Source organism: Mustela nigripes, chromosome 3 (genome assembly GCF_022355385.1).
Source record: "Mustela nigripes isolate SB6536 chromosome 3, MUSNIG.SB6536, whole genome shotgun sequence".
In the NCBI taxonomy this organism is placed as follows: domain Eukaryota; kingdom Metazoa; phylum Chordata; class Mammalia; order Carnivora; family Mustelidae; genus Mustela; species Mustela nigripes.
In genome coordinates, this window is record NC_081559.1 from 18,344,795 (window position 1) to 18,366,470 (window position 21,676).

Consider the following 21,676-nt stretch of genomic DNA (forward strand, 5'->3'; position numbering starts at 1 on the left):
ACCCTTGGAACAATCTATGTGACCAGAAAGTAGGGTCCCCTTGTTAAAAATGTATTGTGGGACCCATCACTGTGGCCAGCTGGGCCATTTGAGGGTTCACTTGAGCTGGGCAAATCCTCTAAGGTGGTGTCCACACAGGTCAGAAATCCTAACATCACAGTCACTTGTACAACTACTTCAGAAAAGACCCCTCAGACTTTCCCCCACACAGGTCCTTGACTGGCCTTCTCTTGGATATTCTGGGGAATATCCTAATTTTCATGAGACGGGCTTCCCATATCAATCACCATAACCAACATTCTTTCTCTAGCCTTCTGCCTGTTTTCTCTGCTTAACTCTGATCTTTAAACTAGGTCTTTGAGCCCCATCTTGCTTTTCCCTCACCTGCTCCAACACAGAAGTCTCATCCTCTTATCATGAAATCACCCAATCAAGACAATACATACTTTCATCCTAGATAGTAGGTTAGGTGGTCATAGAAAGCCACATATAAATCTCTTGTATTCATTTTTTCATTAACTCCACTGCTCCCAAGCAGTCGGATAAATCTCATTAAGAAAGATTGGGGTGGGGGGGGGCACCTGGATGGCTCACTCAATTAAGGACCTGCCTTTGGTTCAGGTCATGATCTCAACATCCTTGAGACCATGATTAAGTCCCATGTCCAGCTTCCTGCTCAGCAGGGTCTGCTTCTCCCTCTCCACCTGCCTCCCCCTGCTTATTCTCTCTCTCTCTCAGTCAAATAAATAAAGTCTTAAAAAAAAAAAAAGATTTGGGGGAAAGCAGTTATTTCAAATAGACTACAGGCAATTCTCGTTTTGCATGCTCTCAGGCTAACTCACCTCAAGGCATATCAAAACCGTCTCCTTTCTTTTGCACAATTCCATGGTAACAATCTTGGTTACACTGAACCATGTAAAATGATAACACACTTCCTTATGCACACATTTCAGTTAATGTAGTATCTTGCAAAGTGAGGACTACTTGTGTTCTAATTTGATTTATGGACTAGTAGACAAAAAATTATCCCATGTAGTCATACATCCAACCCTCCAAGAGTTCCCCCATTCTGTTCAGCTCCCTCCTCAAGACACAATCTTTTCAGCATCAGAAATTAGAGAGATTGGTGGATGTCAAAGCCCGGAAGTTTCTCAGGCTACCTTCCTGCTCATTTATCCTGTCAATTTTCATTGTTACTCTTTTATTATTATCAAGTTTATGGGAGAAAAAGATGGCATCATATTAAAGCATAATTAGGATAATAAACGGGAGCTGTGGTTTGTTTTTGGAATGATTCCAGTTGGGTAACACACATAATCACCTCTAGCTAACTGCTTGATGATAATGACTTTGACAAAGTGGCATTATTTACTGCTAATGGATGAGATGATGATTTATTACTAATTACTCTCTTTTTCTACAATTTTTATATTATGTTAAATGAAGAATTACCATTGAGGTAATAAATATTCACCAGAAAAAAAATGTCTAGCAGCAGAGTTCATGAAACTAGACCCTGAGAGAGGAGCCATTTTAATTATCCACACTAGATGTTAGAGGGAACTGTGGGCCTCTCTCCCACCTCTCTTGTGAACTTCACTTTCCTTCCTTCAGTAGTTTCCCACCTCCCCTCCAGGTCCTTCAAGTCATTCCATCCACCTGCTTAGTTTCAATCTGCCCATCTCCTGATAAGAGGTTCATGAAAATTCGGGCAAAGACACTAAGTTGTAGCACAGGCACCTTCACTGGGTTAGTCTGGAGTTCAGGAGTCTTCTGGAAAAAAAAAGAAGAAGAAAGCAAAAGTCTTTCTAGATGCAAAACACTAAAGAACTTAAGGTCCATTCCTTTGCAGGAAAATGAATGTGCAGAGAAAGTCAGGGTAACAGAAGTAGATATAATTAAATGTAAATGAAGGGTCCTAACTCTCATAAACAGTGGTGAGACATCTGGGTCAGGATGGAAGTGACATTAAGCAGTTAAAGATGCCCCTTTGGGAAGAGGGACAGATGAAGATCGAGGTGGTCTGCAGTCAGGGTAAACCAAGTATGAGACTTGATGAGCTGATGGGAGAACTCATGCTGTATTGCAACACAGAAAAGAACCCATAAACAACGTTCCGTGGTCGATCTTGAGTGTAAGGGTAGGCAAAGGAACCAGAAATGATGCTAACCTGAGAGACAGGCTAGACTGAAAGCCCTTTGAGACAAGAACCATTTCTTTATAGTCTCTACAATGTATAGTGCAATATCCAGAGCACAGAAAAACACTCTGAAAATGTTTGTGGACCGATTTTTAAAGCATTGACTAAGGCAGTGAGGAGTGAAATTCTCTGTCTGCAAATCAATTAATAACTACCTTTTTTAAAGTTTGCAGACCACATTTGTAAAAAGATGCTATATCTTTATTATCAGGAAATGCAGTATCATCAACTTAAGCATTGTCCTTTTATTTCCCTTCCACGAGGGGTTTTCAGTACAGGCTAGAATTTCATATACTCCATAATTAGCACACACAGCAGTATCTGATTTTAATGTTGTACCTGTGATCAAATTTTATTGTTGAGGAAGTTGCTTTTGAGGTTGGATTATGTTATTTTCTCTTGACTGAATGTATAGACCTCTTATTGCAAAATGTGGTTTCTTTTGGCATCTTTTAATATTATACCAACAATAGATATGCAATACTTATTATACAAATATATGATACACAAATATTAGACTAATTTGATTTGGATTCTATTTTCAGATCATAAACACATGAATTGCTTTATTAAGTAACATTAGGTAAAATAAATTTAGTAATATTTTGAATATTATATATTTATGTGTCCCCACTGGGCGGTCAGTAGAGGAGAACGCCCAGCCCCCCACCCCAATCCTTAGGATCCACTAGATAAGCCTATATTACATGCTCTATAGATCTGAAGAAGTCATGTGTGACCTGGGTCCTGAAGGATGAGTAGAAATGAACCAGGCAGAGAAGAGGGGCAGGATATCCTAGATAGAGAAAACTACTTTTTAGGGCAGAAAGTCTTACAAGAGACAGAGCACTTAGGTAATGATGGAAAGGTCCTGGTAGCAAGAATATATGGTAAAGTTGTTTAGAACTAAACCATGCTTAATATTTGCATGGACGAATTTTAACCTATTGGTCTCTGGAGGCTCTGAGGCTGTATTGGTCAGGATTCTCCAGAGAAACAGAACCAATAGGATACACATATCCTATACATAGGCCAGAGAACTGGAGTACCTACGGTGTAAATCCCAGTTCCAGGCAGGGGAGGAGTGTCCCAGCTAAGCAGTCAGGCAGAGAGAGAGAATTCTCCCTTCTACCACATTTTGTTCTATTCAGGCTCTCTGTAGATTGGGTGAGACCCACCCACACTCGGGAATACAATCTCCTTTACTCAGGCTACCAGTTCACATGCTAATCTCACCCTGAAACACCCTTACAGACCTAGCCCAGAAATAATGTTTAGCCAAATACCTAGACGTGCCAGGGCCCAGTCACATAACATTAACCACTACAGAGGCTCACAAAGAAAATGAATATGACTGTACCTTCCTTTAGAAAAATGGTGCTGGCACAATGTGGAGGGTAGAGCTGAAAGGGAAGGATGCTGCGGAGACTACTTGAGAGTTACCCTGGTGAGAAAGTCAGAGACGAAGCGTCCAGGAAGGACTGGATGGATCCAGGGATGATTCTGAATAAAACTAACGTTGCTGGAGCACCTGGGTGGCTCAGTGGGTTAAGCCTCTGCCTTCAGCTCAGGTCATGATCTCAGGGTCCTGGGATGGAGCCCCGCATTGGGCTCTTCGCTCAGCAGGGAGCCTGCTTCCTCCCTTCTGTCTCTGTCTGCCTCTCTGCCTACTTGTGATCTCTATCAAATAAATAAATAAAATCTTCTAAAAAACCAACGTTGCTTCTTATTTACTAAAAAGTGACCCCAACATTCCCAATCTGGCCCTAAGTGTGTGTATGAAAATTTTCGTATGAACTTGGTCTATTTTTTTTTCAATAGCTGCCCCCCAGGCTTTGTATTCCAAAGAACTTTGGGCTAAATTGAGTACAGAAAAACATGTACCATAAAAGAAGAAGAAAAGAACTCTTGGAACACCTACTAAGTGCTGGCTTTAAGCTAAACATTCCCACTTATCCTCATAAAAGCCCCGCAGAGGTACATATTATTATTACCCTCTTCTTACAGATTGAGAAACTGATGACAGAGAAAATTAATAACCTGAGCGAGGTCACACAGCTATAAAATAGCAGACCCCAAAAGTTCAAACTCAGGGTTTTGGTGTTTAAAAGAAATATTTTTCCATCCTCTAATGTTGCTTCTCAGTAGAATAAAATATGTCTTCATAAAACTCTACATTCATGTGAGCAATTTCATCAAAGAGAATTCAAAAGGGCTTTGAATTTCCACCCTGAAAATAATAGGGAAAGAAATTAAATAGTCATTCTAAAATTCTGAGTACACACAAACCTCGAATGCTTCAGGTTTCATTAGCAGCTTTAAAACTGGCTGGCAATGCAGCCATTAGAATTGTTTTGTGCTGGTTCATTTGTATTCCCCAGTAGTATTATTAATAGCAATAAAAATTACTCACAAACAAAATGCACCACTTGTGATGCATATTCACATTTAGTCGGAAAAGGACTATTTTAAAAATTCCAAGCAACATGGGTACTTCTTTAAAAGCTTGCAGAAATGGATTTCTAATAGGATATAGATTTGGGTTTTTGTTGGATTAATATATTCCACCAGGTTCTTTCAGGAAGGTACAATGAGGATTTAATGCAACAGAGATGGTTGATTTTACTGGCTGAAAGATTGATCAGCACAACTGAATCCTAGTGATTATAGAGTAGTACCAACCTTCCTGTATCAACTCTCCTTTATGGAGACTAAAAGGACTAAAAGATCCTCTCCATTCATTCCATAAATATGTATTGACTGATTTATATGTGCCAGTCATGCTTTGTGTGCTAGAAATATGTACAGCAGTGAGCAGAATAGTCAGGAATAGAGTTTACAGGACACAGATGAAGAGTGGAGAGGAAAATGGATAATAAGCAAGTAAACAAAGCATAGATGACTCCGCAGTTGGTTCATGGCCATAAGAACAACTAAAACGGGTGCATGGTGAAGGACTGTATTGGGTAGGTAGGCAGGGACTCCTGAGAAGATAGTACTTGAACTGAGAATTGGGAATTAAAGAGAACTACCTGGGGAAAGGCCTGGGGATAAAAGTTTCCAGGCAAAAGGAAGAGCACACAAAAGTCCTAAGACAAGGATGAGCTTGAGATTAGAAGAGCAAGAAGACCAGTGTGCCTGGAACATAGTCACAGAAAGTGTGTAAGAGGTATTATAGAGGGCACGGATTGCATGGAGCACTGGGTGTGGTGCAAAAATAATGAATACTGTTATGCTGAAAATAAATAAAAAATAAATTTTAAAAAAAGAGGTGGCTGGAGGAGCGGACAGGAGCAACTCATGGGGGTGATTTAAACACTTTGTGTGGGGGGCTGACTGGCTGTCCCCCAAGGATGTATGCTGCGCTTTCCAGAGTGAAGAGCTCTACCTGGACGTGTTTGTCCTGGAAGTGTCTCCCTGCCAGAGACTACATTTCCCAGCCTCCCTAGCTTCCAGGTGGGGCCATATGATCAAGTCTCACCAATGGAATGTGAGGAGCATTGGAATGTGGTCTTACTAGTGCCACAGCAGTCATGTGATGGGTATGCCTTCTCCACCCACTCATGCCCCCCTCTACACTCACCCCACCCCATCTGCCTGCTGGATGCGGAAGATCCTTGGGCATCCAGCAAATGGCAGGACCACAAGATAAAAAGCCAGGTGCTTGAATCACCATGTAGAAGAAAAGTGCTCAAAACCAGGATCACCTGCCCTGAACTATTAGCCCAGTAAATTAAAGTGATTCTATGTTAAGCCACTGAAATTTTGAGTTTCATTTACCACCACAACTAAAATCACTTTAATCAATATACCATGATAAGGAGTTTGGATTTTACTCTAACTGCAAAAAATGCTACTAGAAGGTTTTAGAAAGAAGATGAAAGTGACGTGGTTTATTCTTTAAAGAACAGTATGGCTGCTGTGTAGAGCCTACTGGTGAGAGAGAACTGAGAAAATGTGGAGCTTTCTATCTAAATGCGGGCAAGAATTAACTGAATTGACAGTAACAGCAGTGGAGAAGAATGGACAAACTTGAGATTCACTTTGGAGGTTGAGCCAAGGATTTTCTAGCTGATTGGATGTCAAGAGTGAGGGAAGGAAGAATCATAGGAAACTCCTTGGCTTATGGCTTGGTCATATCCTCTATTAGGATAGCCTGAGGAGCACATCTGTGGGAGACATGCTGGGCTTTGTTTTGGCAGTGTTGTTATATTCACTGTCCAGATGAGAAAACTAATTTCATGTTTAGTAGTTATAAAAAATTAAAAAATCAAGTACTTACTTATTTATAGCATGTAGCCTAAAGGAAATGCTCAGTAACTTGTTTTACAAGTAAGAGTAAGAGGAAAATGCCAGAACTATATTAAGTGTGGAATTAAAGGCACTGATTATTAAACTTTCCATTATTGAAAGTGTAGCAAAATTAAATAATAAAATTAAAAGCTATGGATTATATGGTAAATGATGAAACTCTAACTAACAGTACAAGTGTTCGTAGAAATGTTGACTTAGAAATTTTGTTTTTAGAAAAAAGTAGTCACAGGGTGGCTCAGTCAGCTAAACTTCCAACTCTTGATCTTAGTCTCAATCTCAGGGTAATAAGTTCAAGTCCCACACCGGGCTCCATGCTAGATGTGGAACCCATTTAAAAGTAAATGAATAAAAATTGTTAAAAAGCAATCATATTTTTTAAGCTTGTCTTTGTCAGTTCTCACAAACCTGAATGCATATTATGCAAATGTTGCAAACTATTAGAGGCCTGAAGGATTTTAAAACATACTAAGTAAAATCTTCTCAAGTTAAAAATAAAACCACTTGGTCCCATAAAAATGCCTTGTCCAAGGTAATGAAACTACGAATCCAATCTCATCATTAGGACATCTTGAAACCCTGTTAGAAACTAGTATCTCTAAACCCCCAAATCACTCTCCCTATGTTTCACTGTGTAGTGGGTTTTCTCAACCAAATGATATTTCAATGAAAATAACTGTTCAGCTGAAAGAGGAATCAATATAAAGAACACTGAATTCAGGGCGCCTGGGTGGCTCAGCAGGTTAAAGCCTCTGCCTTCAGTTCAGGTCATGATCCCAGGGTCCTGGGATCGAGCCCCACATCGGGCTCTTTGCTCAGCAGGGAGCCTGCTTCCTCCTCTCTCTGCCTGCCTCTCTGCCTACTTGTGATCTCTGTCTGTTAAATAAATAAATAAAATCTTAAAAAAAAAAATAAAGAGAGAGAGAATACTGAATTCAAATATCAGTCAACAAATTTAGATCTTATTTTTTGTCTATCTAATTCCTGTTTCCTTAATCATATGCTTTGAATTTGGTAATAATATGTGTGCTATTACACTAAGAAAACAAATACCTGGGATTTCAAAGTGTCTTATTTTATCTATAAGAACAATATAGAAGAATCTGGAATAAACACTGAGAGAATGTATACTTGTGCTTTGTTTTTCATTAGAAAAACATAAGATTTCTAGTGTCAAAAATTGTTTTTTGTGTCAAGACAAAGTGTTAATTGGAACTTCACCCCATATTCCAAAGACCTTCCCTAACTAAGACTATCTAAGGACTATTTACGAGGTGGTCAAACCCCTTTGGCCCATCACCCATAGCCGCCTGCTGGCATAAAAGAGAAAGATTCTTTTTTTTTTTTTTTTTTAAGATTTTATTTATTCAGAGAGAAAGCGAGACCAGGAGAAGGGACAGGGACAGTGAACGGGAGTCTCTAGCAGACTCTTCACTGAGCACAGAGCCCAACATGGGCCTCAACCCTACAACCACGAGATCATGACTTGGACAGAAACTAAGAATCAGATGTTCAACCAACTGGGCCAGCCAGGCACCTAAAAGAAAGAGATTCTTTATAGAACTTCATGGAAGTGGATTTTCCCATCCCTGTCCCTTGGAAAAGGAAATGGGGGTCCTTTGCCTCTCCACCCACCCCCAGCCACACAGAACACCCTGCTTTAAAAAAAGGGGGGGGGCTTCAACACCACCACTTGCATACAGAAGACAGGCATCTCAGTCCATGGCTGGATGATCTTAGGGAATGGGGCAAAAAACTGTTTTTGAGAGTACCTAAACTATCTTTCAAGATAGCATCTATCCCTGGAGAATAAGCAAACTGAGAAGCAAGCTTCACTTTGACCAGCTGACAGCAGGATAAAGATATCCTGGACCATGTGAATACCACAGAGGGGAGCCAGACTGGCACCATCTTGACAGAGCTCTGCCTACAGGGCGCTGGGGACCCAACAAAAAAAGCTCAGTGGGGTATAGAGCCAGAGCAAAGAATTGAGAGGGTGTCATAAGAGGTCAGCCAAAGAATACATTCCCCATGCAGGACAACGATCCCACAAACATTCCTGTGTGAAACCCAGTTTTGGTTCATCTGCCGCACAGAGAACAATGGCTCCAATTATACCAGTAGCAGCTAAGTTGGAAACTGTCACCATCTATCTCTACTCCCTATTTAGCACCCAAACTCTGTAAGAGTCCAGAAGCAGCAGCCTTCTGAGTGGATACTAGGAATGAAGGAACAAAGTAGAGAATGAGGGGGAGACCCAGCCATGCCTCACTGCCCAACTACAGCACTGAGGGATCATGTCTTCTCTGAGCAGTGAGGTGGTGGGGGGGAGGGTGCTGACAGGGAGTGTTGGGGAAGGAGCTTCGATTAGATGAGGGATTGAAGTTTTTATATTGGATTGGGCTGTGCTATTTAAAACTTGAAGATGAGCCTGTTGGTTAACACTTTGACTAAAAAGCAGTCAGATCATCCCAAGTTGTCACTAAGAAGGCCAAGAGGGGAAATCTGACCAAATATGATTAAGGACAGTCATGGCAGAAAAGTAAATGTTGTCTCTTGGTTAAACTCTGCCAAGTTTAGCACATTTAATAAACCAGTTGAAAGTAGTAACAAGAAAACCACAAACGAGATGCTGAGTTAAATACAAGGAGCATATCCATTCATAGTCCATGCATCTAAGATTCCTTTCCGGTCAAATCCAGTTTCAATATACCTGCAACAGGGGGAAATGAGCTTATAAGAGGCCTAGGAATGGCTTATAAACCATTTAAATATTAATTATAAAAAATATATTTGAGAGTTGCTTTTATGTGAGAGCCAACTACTGCAAATGAAAAAAGACCAAGCAACTGACGTAACCAGCAGGGCATCTTTATTAGCCATCGTCAATGTGGAAAGTGGTAGTTAAAGGCATATGAAGAATTAGAAGATATGGTTCCTATTCTTGGAATCAGCTGGATGAAATAAAATACTAGAGAAGAGAATAATACAGCAAAGTAAGTATAATCCAGGGCTATAATAAGAGTGAGAGACTATACTCACAGACAGAAATGCACACACATGAAGGTAGAAGCCCAGTGAAAAAGACTTACATGGTGACAAGAGAAGCAGATCATCCAGACAGAGGATCTTGAAAATGCTTTCCTTTTTATTTTATTTTATTTTATTTATTTATTTGACAGAGAGAGATCACAAGTAGGCAGGGAGGCAGGCAGAGAGAGAGGGAGAAGCAGGCTCCCCACTGAGCAGAGAGAACCCAATTCGGGACTTGATCCCAGGACCCTGAGATCACGACCTGAGCCGAAGGCAGAGGCTCAACACACTGAGCCACCCATGCACCCTTTGAAAATGTTTTCCTGATGTAGATTATAAAAAGCTCAGCTACAAAACTCAGATCCATGGTAGTCAATGGAGATTTCCATTATATGAGCATCTGTTGGCAGTCTCATTATGGAAAAAAAATGAGCACATAAGAAATTGTTAAGTAGCCTTGCTGAGAATTTTACTGCTAGGAAGGATACCATTGGGAAATGGTTAGCAAGGATTTTTTTCCTTTTTTTCTGATCCAAAAGGAAAAGTCACTTGGCAATCTAGACCTGTCAAGATGCTTAGGGAAAGTGGCAATGGTATGGTGGTATTTTAGACCTATAAAAACTAAAGGAAATAAATGGAAGTAGCCTGGACTTTAAGAAAATAAGTGTGCCTAAAGCTGCATTAATGAAATAATGAAGACTGAAGTGCAACCTAATCAGAGAAACTATAGAAAATTTAGCTGACAAATGGATTTCTTTGAATTCAAGTTTGATGAGGACAAGGAGCCCTTTGTCTCTGAAACTCGGGCAGGAACTTTGCTCTCCACAATGAAACATGGCTTTGAATTTAGGTCTACCTATAAGACAATTCCTTGGTCTGGATTTCTTTTTCAACTACCTTTGCAATTCTAAGAAGACACTTCAGGGTATGTGGATAGGTTTGGTGGCATAAATGATGCATCTTTGGGGAGAAGCCTTTCTGCCTAATTTCCAGAAGTGCCGGTCATTACATAATTACCCTGCGCTTACTTGTTGCATTTTGGACGTGCTGTCCATAGTCAGGACACATTCCAAGAAGTTCTTCCATTCTTTGGGCAGGACAAACCATTTGAGAGAGAGGAAGAGAACACTCTGAACATTAGGGAAGGCTGTTCAGATTAGATTTTTGACAGTTAGTACACATTAAGTTATGCTGACCCAGATATTTTGACTTCAAATGTTTTCCACATCCACTAGAAAATCCTGATATCAGCAAGCAGGTGGCTTGGCAAGCTAGGAATATGAACCTGAGGTCCCATCAGGGTTCTTCATCATTTTAACATGATTCAGCTGTAGTTCGTAAGGCTGTACTCTTCTCCCACTTTGGGTGTGATCCTTGTTGGTACTTTCCCTTATAGCAGATACCTACACATGGTATCAGTCAGTGATACCTACACGTGGGGCCTTGATTTTTTTATCTGGCTGTTTACAGTGAGGAAGGTGATACTCTTTGTAAAGGGGTAGAGCCAACATCTAAATCATAGCTCTGAGTCCGATTATTTTCTGAAGAAAATAATGCTGTACTTCGGCAAAACGAGTTAGACTGTCCTTTTTACCGCAAGATGTAAGCTGTAGATTATAATGGACCTCTGAACAGTTCAAACCAAAATTATAACTTCTGATTAAGTAGTATGGCCTGGCCAGCTGAATCACCACTGTGGAAACCCATCCCTGAAGAATGTGGAGCCCAAGATGACATTGGTCACCATTGTGTGTAGAGACACTGTGATTCTTTTAATCCTTTTATTTAACTCTTTAGTGACCAAACTCTCCTCCAAATTCTGCAGCAAAAGCCCAATCAAAGCAAACAAGGAGGTATGACCAGTCAGGAAATAACAAGTTCTGGGGAGCAATAAGCAGAGTTCATGGATTCCTTCCACAAATGTTTATGAGCATGTACCATGTGCCAGGCACTGGGAAAAGACCAGTGAATTACACACATGAGACTTGTATCTGATATGTCCAGAACCAATTATGCACTGTCCCAACTTTAGATCCCTGCACATTTGCACTTCAGATGTGATGAAAACTAATAAATGAACCACTTAGGATGTTTTTTATTGTAAGTAATAGAAAACCCAATTCATACCCTCAATAACAATAAAGTTAATTATTGGGTCATATAACTGAAAAGCTCAGAAATCATATAGACTTTGGGGTTAGTTTCATTAAGGCTCTGACTCCAACGTTAGTTAATTCTCTTGACCTGTCCTTCCTCCAAGTGTCAGCTTTATTTTCAAGCTTGGTGACATGATGGTTAATTTTCTGTGTCAACCTAACTGGCCACTGGGTGACCAGATGAAATATTATTCCTGAGAGTGTCCATGAGGATGTCCCTCATGAAGATTTAGCATTTGAATCAGTAAAGCAGATTGCCCTCTACTACATCTGCGCATACCAAACAATCCACTGAGGACCTAACTAGAGCAACAGGCAAAGGAAGGAGGAATTTAACTCTTCCTTTCTGCTTCACTACTTGAGCTCGGACATTTGGTCTCATCTTCTTCTGCCCTGAGATACCTACTACTGGCTCTTCTGGTTCTCAGGCCTTTGGGCTTAGACTGAATCATACCACCAGCTTTTCTGGGTCTACAGCTTGGAGATTTCTCAGCTTCCAAAAATCTCATGAGCCAATTCCAATTAATTAATTAATTAATTATGCCTAAATTTTACATATATAAACACATATAAATTCTTTCCCTATATATTTTATAGTAACATAGCTATATCGTTATACATATCTTCTCTTGGTAATGTTTCTCTGGAGAACTCTGAATAAAACAGTGACAAAATGGAAACAAGTTTCAGGCTCCCATTTCCATACCACATCATCCATAAAAAGACAGAGAACCTTCCAAACAATGTTCTAAAGTCATAGGCTCTCCTCTGAATCAATCACAATAGACAAAAGGTTGATTGATTTAGGCCATTCAGGGTCCATGCCTGAACCTGGCAGTGGAGGGAATCCCAGCCAACTACACAACTGCTCTCCCAATGGTGAATGAATACGTGCTAAGAGAGAACCTCTAAAGTGAACCTGGGCATTCATCTCCAATGGCCAGTATTAGGAACACAAGATTTACCAAATGCTTCCTCCTTGGGCAGAGAACTGGTAAGTTGCAGATAAGGCACACACTCATCTCTGTTCACAGAAATCTCAGAATATGCAAGAGAGTTGAGATGAATTAATTATTTCTCAATAACATTTCCCTAGACATCCTGTAAAAGGTAAAAGTTATAATATCTGCTTCTGAGAACCTTAAAGGGTTTTCCAAGCTCATGACTCCCTCTTAATGAGATTCTGTCCTTCATTCACAGGCCTCAATATTTGAACAAAGTGACCTTGAAAAGTTGGCCACAGATGGCTAGTTTAAACAAGAGTACCTGATTCAAAAGCTGCAATCTATTGACTGCCCTATAAGAAGGTCTAGCATAACAGCTCAGGGTGACAGTTATTCTCTATACTGGATGATGACTAATTGCCCCAGTCAGATCCTCACAGGGAGCTTGGATATAAGATCCAGATGTTAAGAAGTATAAAGAAATATGACCTTCCTTGCAAGCTAACAATTTAGCCTGGCATACTTTTACGGATATGGCAGAAGACACAAAACACCTGAGTCAGAGACAAAGACTTATTACCCAAAGCACAGCAAGTACATGAGCTTCATGCCTGCCCTGGTTCTCCTGGTCCCCCCACCCCCACCCCTCTGAGTCCCAAAAGGTTGACCCAGAGCAGCTATGTAATGCAATCTGCATCTCAGCTGAGGAAATCAGACTTGGGAAACTTAAGTCTTTTATATTGAGTTACTAATGAACCTGCCCTATCTTTGTCCCTGAGAGAGACATTACTATACTGAACAGCAGAATGCAGAAATGCAAGAGACCATGGAGAACTGTCTCCCAACAACAATATACAATAGAAAGCTGTAGAAACTGAGAGATGTACAAAGCATGGGCACCAAGTACTGACATGAGGCAGCAGAAGCCACAGGTAGAAAGAAAATAGGAAAGAAAACTCTTTCATAGCAACAGGAGAAATACGTAAAAAAAGAAAACCTTCGGGGCGCCTGGGTGGCTCAGTGGGTTGGGCCTCTGCCTTCGGTTTGGGTTGTGGTCTCAGGGTCCTGGGATCGAGCTCCGTGTCAGGCTCTCTGCTTGGCTGGGAGCCTGCTTCTTCCTCTCTCTCTGCCTGCCTCTCTAACTCCTTGTGGTCTGTTGAATAAATGAATAAAATTTAAAAAAAAAAAAACCTTCATGGACTGGAAGCTTTATGATATTGATAAATATGAAGTAGAATCATACTCCCTCACTGAAGTAGAATCATGTAGTATTTGTATAGCAGTTACCAGTGAGTGTGGGCAACAATCAATCCTGAAGAACATTTTGACTGAGAGTGGAATTTCTCACATGGTCCACTAAGGTACCCCCTCATCATAGGTCAGTAAGTCAAGCTAGAATCTCAGGATTGCTGGTTTCGTGGGAGATTGTGTCATGTAGATATGGGCTAAATACGGCAGGTGATTCACCTCAGAAAGTTAAGCTCTGGAAAACCATCTCTATCACAGTGCCATTTCTGTTAAAGAAATTGATTTTGCACTGTTTTTAGCTTCCTACATTTTATCTCTTACTTTGTATCTTAATCCAACCTTTTTCTCTAGACAAGAGGTATTTATTGTTATTTGTCAGTAGCAATAATAGCCAGGTGATTCTAGATATATCCTTGTTAAAGTCCACACAATTATCTCCAAGGGGAGTACATATTTATTTTAGACATTACCTTGGCCCCTGTTTTGTATTTGTCTAGTTATGCTTAGTTCATTGTACTTTATCTGCAAAAACACAAATATCTCACATTTTTCACATTATGTATACACTCGAAGCAGGCATCTTGAGTTGTTACTACCTCTTATTTATATTAAGTATTTTATTCACTTCCACAACAACAACAATAAAAAAAAATACTTCCTGTTCATTGATAATTAGATGTTTTGCTTCATTTGGATTTCCTCCAAAGTCTTCTGTTCAGATTCAGCTCTTATAATTAATTATCCTCTTGCTGAACAACTGAAAACTGAAGTCTGACCAAAGTACATCTTATCCCACACAGATGTCCTAGTTATTCCACAAAAGGTTAATTAATCATAAGAGGTGCTTTGGAGCAGGAGGCGCTAGAAGAAATTCAGACCTAGTTTTTGGCAACATAGAAAAACCACCATCGTGTCCGTTGTTATTGAGCTCACACTGAGAGAATCATTTCAATGCAACAAAAATTCAACTGCACAAAATAGCTGGTGGATATAATATCATGCCTTAGATAATGGAGCATGCCACTTCCCAGTCACTGATGATTCAGAATCCCAGACTGCCTGTAAGGGAAGGTCAGCCCTGTTTATCCTCATTTAACAGAGGTGCCTGAAACTACTGAATCACAACAATGGCAAAGCAGTCTTCATTGTTCCCCTCTCTTTGGCTAAGTGCCATTTCATTTATGAATGAGCCCTCCTCTCCAGCCAAAACAGTCTACACACAGTCTTCCAAATACACCTTCCACTTTTTCAACCTGTGGTTTTAGTCAAGCAAATCCTTCCAAGTCCAGGAATAGCCTTGCCTTCTTCCACCGTCTAACCAGAACCTATAATTTAGTCAAGAGCCATTTCAAATACTTCGTCCTCATAAACTTGTCCCTAGGACATTCTAATCCACAGGAAGTGTTTCCTCTTTTGACAAAGGGGCAGCTGAGGTACAGTAGAAGAAACAATGTCCTGGGCAAGAGAAAATATATGCAATATGAAGTCCATTATGTGTATAGCTTTGAGCAATTTGTCTAACTCCTGTGACCTTATGCTTTCTGTTCAATAAAAGAGTAACCAACTATTCTGTGGGTTTTCTCATGAAAATTAAATAGAATAAAGTATATGAAAATGTTCGTCATGTACCGCTCAGCACATATTTCTTGGCTTACCTGATCATTGACCATTCTTACATTTTCATTTTTTTGTGTTTTTCTGCCTTTAATAAAAGATGTGACAGAATGTCACTGGGTGGTCCTTAAGGTAGTAACCATCAAAGTAGGCATCCTTAGGAGAATAAGATGATGGTTCCATTTTTTCCAGGAACATGGATGTCATAAACTGTGTTTTAAAGAAATATGAGAAAACATTTCCTGACCTTGGGAAGGAAACTATTTGGGAGAGCAGAAAAGGAAAAGAGGTCAAGACTCTGAGACCAAGAATCTGGACCATCATGTCCAAGCATTGGAGGACCCATTTGTGGTACTGGAAGTAGCTGCAAATTGAACAGGAAGAGAGTCTACTACAGTGACTCAGGCTGCCAGACAGAGGATCCATAAGAGATAAGCTGGATTCTGGCTCCCCTCACCCAGGTCAGGTGTGCTTTTGCCACCAGCACACTCTCTAGACAGTGAGGGAGGCTGTGTATGGATATCTAGGTCCCTTGGGAGTCAGAAAGGAAGGCTCTGTATTCTGTAGGAGGAGGAGAAGTGATGCTCTGGTAGCAGCTATAAATTTTCCCGTGTGTCTCATAAATGATAAGTATGCCTTTTCTCCCTAATTGGACTCTAAGCTCCTGGGGACCAGAAACTTGTTTTACATTTTTTTAATATATTTTCTTCAGGACCTGGCCCAGAGAGTAGAGTCCAGTTTGCTTCCACAGGCCTCTTTGGATGAGCCATTTTTCTCCTTCCCTCAGTCTCCTATCCCTTGTTTATTGTTTATCAGGGCTTAAACCATATTAAAGTGGATTCTAAATCAATGTTGAAGGTCCTAGATGGCTGATGTTTTCCCTTGCTGAATGATTAACTTCATTTCTCTTGGAAGCTCCTCTGAAACAGAGAATCAATGAGTTCAAAGCAAGGAGAGAGGACAAAGGAAGCGAGAAAGAGGCAGTGGTATGTGACTCTGGCCTGAGAGCAAAAAGTGTGACTTGTCTTTCAACAAGATTCTGTGAGCAAGATGGCAACTCTAGTTTACAGAGACAGCAAGGAAGCAATATTGCTTCTGGGGAGAGTCAGATCTTCATGACCTCCTTGACTACCATGTTTATTTAGTTCTCTTGTAGGAGTCCATCTTGAATGGGAAGTATAAGGAAGATTTCCTTCCTGTCCAAGATGTCAACCTATAAAACACATTGATTGAAATAGATAACAGTTTGCATTCAAAGCACATTTATTCAAGGGTTCAAATCTCTTTGCAATAGAAATAACATTCTTCATTCTTCAGAAATAATAAGGTACTTATCAATTATCTTCATTTTAAAGATGCCAAAACTGAGTCAGTAAAGTCAAATATCAAGTTCAGCCGAATAGAATTAGAACCCAATTCCATCCTTTTTATATATATAATTATTATAATTATTATCATTTAAAGGCATTTCTGATGCTAACACAGCCCACTGTGCAGAATTCAGCCAGCACCTGAAATGCAGCCAGGGAGACAATGTTTAATAAAAAATAATTCTGAGACCAAAGCATTCCCAGTTTTTGAAAGCCTTAAAATAAATCCCAAATTTATTCATAATGGAAATAAATCACAGAATCCAAGGTAAAAAATTATTTCCACAGCTGCTCCAATAAACATCAGAAAAGGCCTTGCCAACTCCTGACTATTCAGGCTACTGTTGTACAAAAGAAGAGGTTTGTTTTTTGTTTTTTGTTTTTTTTTCAAAGAATAACCCTTTCTGGTCCTCATGAAAAGCTAATAAGCAGGCATTGTCAGGTTCTAAAAAGAACATGTTCAATTTCAAGTCTTCTCCAAACCTCCTGGTTATATTTACTCATTTTCTCAATTAGCAGGTGTTTGAAGCCCTGAGAAATGTTCTCACTACTCTAATTTTATAGTCAATGACATACATACAAATATAGAGATAGAGATCAAAAGAGATATAGAGACAGATATTTATCTTGTCGATCTCCCTAACTAGATTGCTAGGCTGTTCATGACTCCTAACTGGAGTGAGAGTCTTTCTATAATCTCCCAGGTAGATAACTACTATGGTTTGCTCATGGAGAGGCCTGCAAAAATGCATGTTAACTGATGACTCAATGTATATATCCAAGCTACTTCTAACTGGATGAAAAAGTAATGGTGAGCTCAAGAAATCATCCCACACCATTACCCTTCCAATTGTAAAAAAAACAAAACAAAACAAAAACAGTGCTCCAAATTACAGAGACAGTAAAAAGAGCTCTCCAGGCGAAGGGTTTCCAGGGGAAGAGAGTACGGTGGGTAGGAAGGAGTGTGGGGATTATGCACAGGTGGAGCACAGACGATTTTTAGGTAATGCTTGAACGAGGCAGGGATTAGAGGTGCAAACCTCCCACACTGATGAAAACCCACTTTGACTCCCTAAAAACTTAACCACCAATAATCTGATCTACTGTTGACCAGAAACTTTAACAATAATATAAGCAATTAACACGTATTTTTGTATGTTCTATGTATTATATACTGTATTCTCACAATATAGTAAACTAGAGTGAAGAAAACGTTATGAAAATCACAAGGAAAATATATTTATGGTAATGTATTTATCAAAAGAAAAAAAAAAGTCTCTGTATAAGTGGACCCATGCAGTTCCAACCTGTGTTGTTCAAAGGTTCAAATATATAATGATGAATACACGTCATTGTGCATTTTCCCAAACCACAGAATGTGCAACACCAAGAGAGAACCCGTATAAACTATGGACGCTGGGTGACAGTGATGTGTCAATGTACATTTCTTCATTCTAACAAATGCATCACTCTGGTGCGGGATGCTGACCATGGAGGAGATGTGCATGTGCAGGGCCAGGGGGTACATGGAAATTCTTTGTACCTTCCTCTCGATTTTGCTATCACCCTAAAAGCACTCTTTTCAAAAAATGGCCTTTTCTTTTTTTAAAGAAAAATCGTTTTTCTTTAAAAAATAAATAAAATAAAATAAAATAATTTTTTTTATTTATTTGAGAGAGAAGGAGAACATGCAGAGGAGAGGGAGAAGCAGACTCCTTGCGGAGCAGGAAGCCCAGTGTGGGGCTGGAGCCTAGGACCCTGAGATCATGATCTGAGCCAAAGGCAGCCGCTTAACCAACTGAGCCACACAGGCACCCCAGGCTTTTTCTTTCTTTTTAAGTGCTCCTTCCTAATTCTATGCAAAGGTGGAATAGTAACCCCTTGGGCCATAGTGGCAGATGTTGGAGGTTTCCACTCAAAGATTTAAAGTGAAAGAATTGCAGCTATAGTGGGTACCAGAGAAATCTGGATAGAAGGGACTAATTCTGTCTCTTACCAGACGGGTGTACTTGAGCAAGTTACCTAAATCTCTCTAAGCCTTACCTTCCTCATCTGTAAAATAGGTGGGACAGCCGCTTTGCTGCCAGGATTAAATATTGTGCTGACATGAATTGAGCCTTCAATTAACGTGAGTTTCTTGGTCTTTCTGACTCCTTCTCTCCCAAGGCACAGTTTTCCCATAAAAGTGCAGGTGAGGTAAATCACTATATGACTTCCCCTTCTCTCATCACTGTATTTCTCGACTTCTAAAAATCCACGTGCCCCTTGATCATGCAAAGTTGATCTTTCCCAACCTCCCTGTTGAGTTTTATAGCTTGAACCGCCCCCACCCCCAAGACAGGCTGGAAAATTAAAAAGGCAAAGAGGACACAAATATTCCCCAAACGTCTCTCTGAACCACAGGGAGTGCAGTGGACAAGCCCACATGTCTGCGTGTGGATGAGTGTGGGTATGTTGTAGAGCGAAATTTTCATTTACTGTTCTCAGGTTACTAAGCCACTGCCCTAAGAATTCAATTATTCCCAGAAGTCAGAGACAAGTCGAGTCAGCTGTTTTGCTTAAAGGAGCAAGACACAACTTAAAGCCCCAAACAAAAAACTTGGGAAAGAAGAAATTGTTTCGGTGGCTAAACAGTCACTAACGTTCTTGCCAGCAGTCTGAGATCAGCTTCTGACCACCTGGTTATTTAAAAAAAAAAAGCAAATGACACATCTCTTCGCTTTGTCATTGATCAGTAAGCCAACAAGCTCCGTGCCTGCGATGATCGTCTGCACTGGACAAGGCGGACCCAGGGAGGCAGGAAGGGAGGGAGGGAGAAGAGCCGGGAGGAAGTGAAACAGGTATTTCGTAGACTTCCTTTTCTTTTTATTCCGTCTGCATCCTGGCAGGAATCTGCCAGACTTGTACAAATGCATGACCCAATTTGTACCATTTGTCAGACAAAGGGAGCCTTGGGGCCCCAGGTATCTGTGGCACGGTGCAGGCGAAGCGATGGCCAGAAAACACATGCATGATCATCTGTTAGTCGGGAGCAGGAAGCAGGGAGACGGCCGTGGGTACAGAACGCCTCCAAAGGAGTCTGAGTGCGAACTGTCAGGGAGACTTTGAAAAAAGTTTTTTTGCTTTGTTTTTTTAAAAGGAAAGAAAAAAAATGTGATATGCAAAATAATTTTAATGTATGTCAAGAAAGGGAGAGCTCTATGACCTACCAGCAACTGTATGTCTTGGTTACCTTTTGTCCTATTCTGCAATTTCATTTTCTTGGTATAAGCTACATTCTTCTAAATTGATTTGGTCCAATGCCAATCAACATACACGCGCATATATAGCCATATTTAAAGAGACTAAATAACCTTTTCAGTCATAAAATCTGGGCAACAGTAGATATCAGACATCTCAGGGTAACCTTCTAAGATTTGCAGCTTTTCTCTTTCTGACACATACCATTTAACACATGTAGGTCATTCTCTGGCAAAGAAAGCAGAGATCAGCAACTGCCTTATCTGAAAAACTCATAGGCATTAATTTCTAACAAAGCTAACCTATCGTCGAGTGTGGCAATACAATACACCCAGACATCCACAGAGGTGTGCGTGCACACACACACACACACACACACACACACACACACACTGCAATTCTGCTCTACAAGCCTGTAGTGCTTCCTGCCTGGGTCTGGGAGAAACAGACTAAACACACTCACCCACATTGACGTTTTCTGTACAACAACCTGATTGGAACCAGTCTCACTTTTCATTCTGTTCTCTGAGCCATCTTCCAAAAAGAAAATCCACTTGTACAAGGCAAGTGTGGAGCAACGTCTATAAATAGATACTGGGGCTCAATGAACTCTTTGTCTTTGACCTGATTAAAGGCAGCAAAATTGGGAAACAGAGTGGTTCCCTCTTTTAACTGTGTCTGGTTGTCATTTCTCCGTGTTTACTGCTAAGGATATAAGACAAACCAGACAGACCCAGTGTCGCTCTCATCGAATTTACAGGGCGGTGGCTGAAACAAACAAGTCAAAGGCAATTTCAGGACAGTGTGATAAGCCCTGGAAGAGGAGTTAAGTAAAGGATGCCGCTGGAGTGCAAAGGGGACCGGCTACCCTGGAAGGTGATTCAGAGTCAGCCTGAGGAGGGACTGGAAAGGGAGACCATAGTCAGGAAGGAGAGCCCAGTAGGTGTCCCAGTGGTCTCTGGGCCTGAGCTGTATGAATTTCACAGGGACCTGCTGACCTGTAGGGCTGATCAGATCATGGAGGCCTTCTAAGCTATGATAAAGGCTCCATGGGGAATCCAAGTGGTACTTTAAGCAGGCGATTGACATGATAAGATTTGCTGCCTAGAGGGAGCATTTTGGCAGCCCTGGAGAGAATGCACTGGGGAGCCAGACAATCAGAAGTGGGGAGAGCCATTGGAAGCCGGGACAGGGACCCAAGGGAGGACCAGCGGTGGCCTGCCTTACAGACCAGGCCAAGAAGCCCAAGACAAGTGGACAGATTTGAGAGTCAACTCTACTTTCATTAAAAAATTTTTTTAAATATTTTTTAATAATTAAAAAATAATTTACAAAGAAACAGAAAACGATAAGGAGAAAGCTGAATCTCCACCTTCCTTCAAAGAGGTGATCGCTTATAATGCGCTGTGGGGGTGGGGGGGCAGAGACATTTGGCCAAATATTCTTCAAATACAAATGATCATTTCCTATTTCCTCTTAGAAAATGGCCACATATCGCTCATCTTCTTCACTGGAATTCTTGGTAATTGGAAGAAATATGGGCTCTGTCATTACTTTGAA

At 40.6% G+C, this 21,676-nt stretch overlaps 1 long non-coding RNA gene across 1 annotated transcript in view; it reads right to left on the minus strand.

Moving 5' to 3' along the window:
- Nucleotides 1-20,646, minus strand: part of LOC132012849 (uncharacterized) — a 37,650-nt gene extending 17,004 nt beyond the window's left edge. Inside the window, exon 1 of the long non-coding RNA XR_009402780.1 lies at nt 20,580-20,646. This is a non-coding gene — a long non-coding RNA (uncharacterized LOC132012849). The remainder of the gene's footprint in view (nt 1-20,579) is intronic.
- Nucleotides 20,647-21,676: the final 1,030 nt, after the last annotated feature.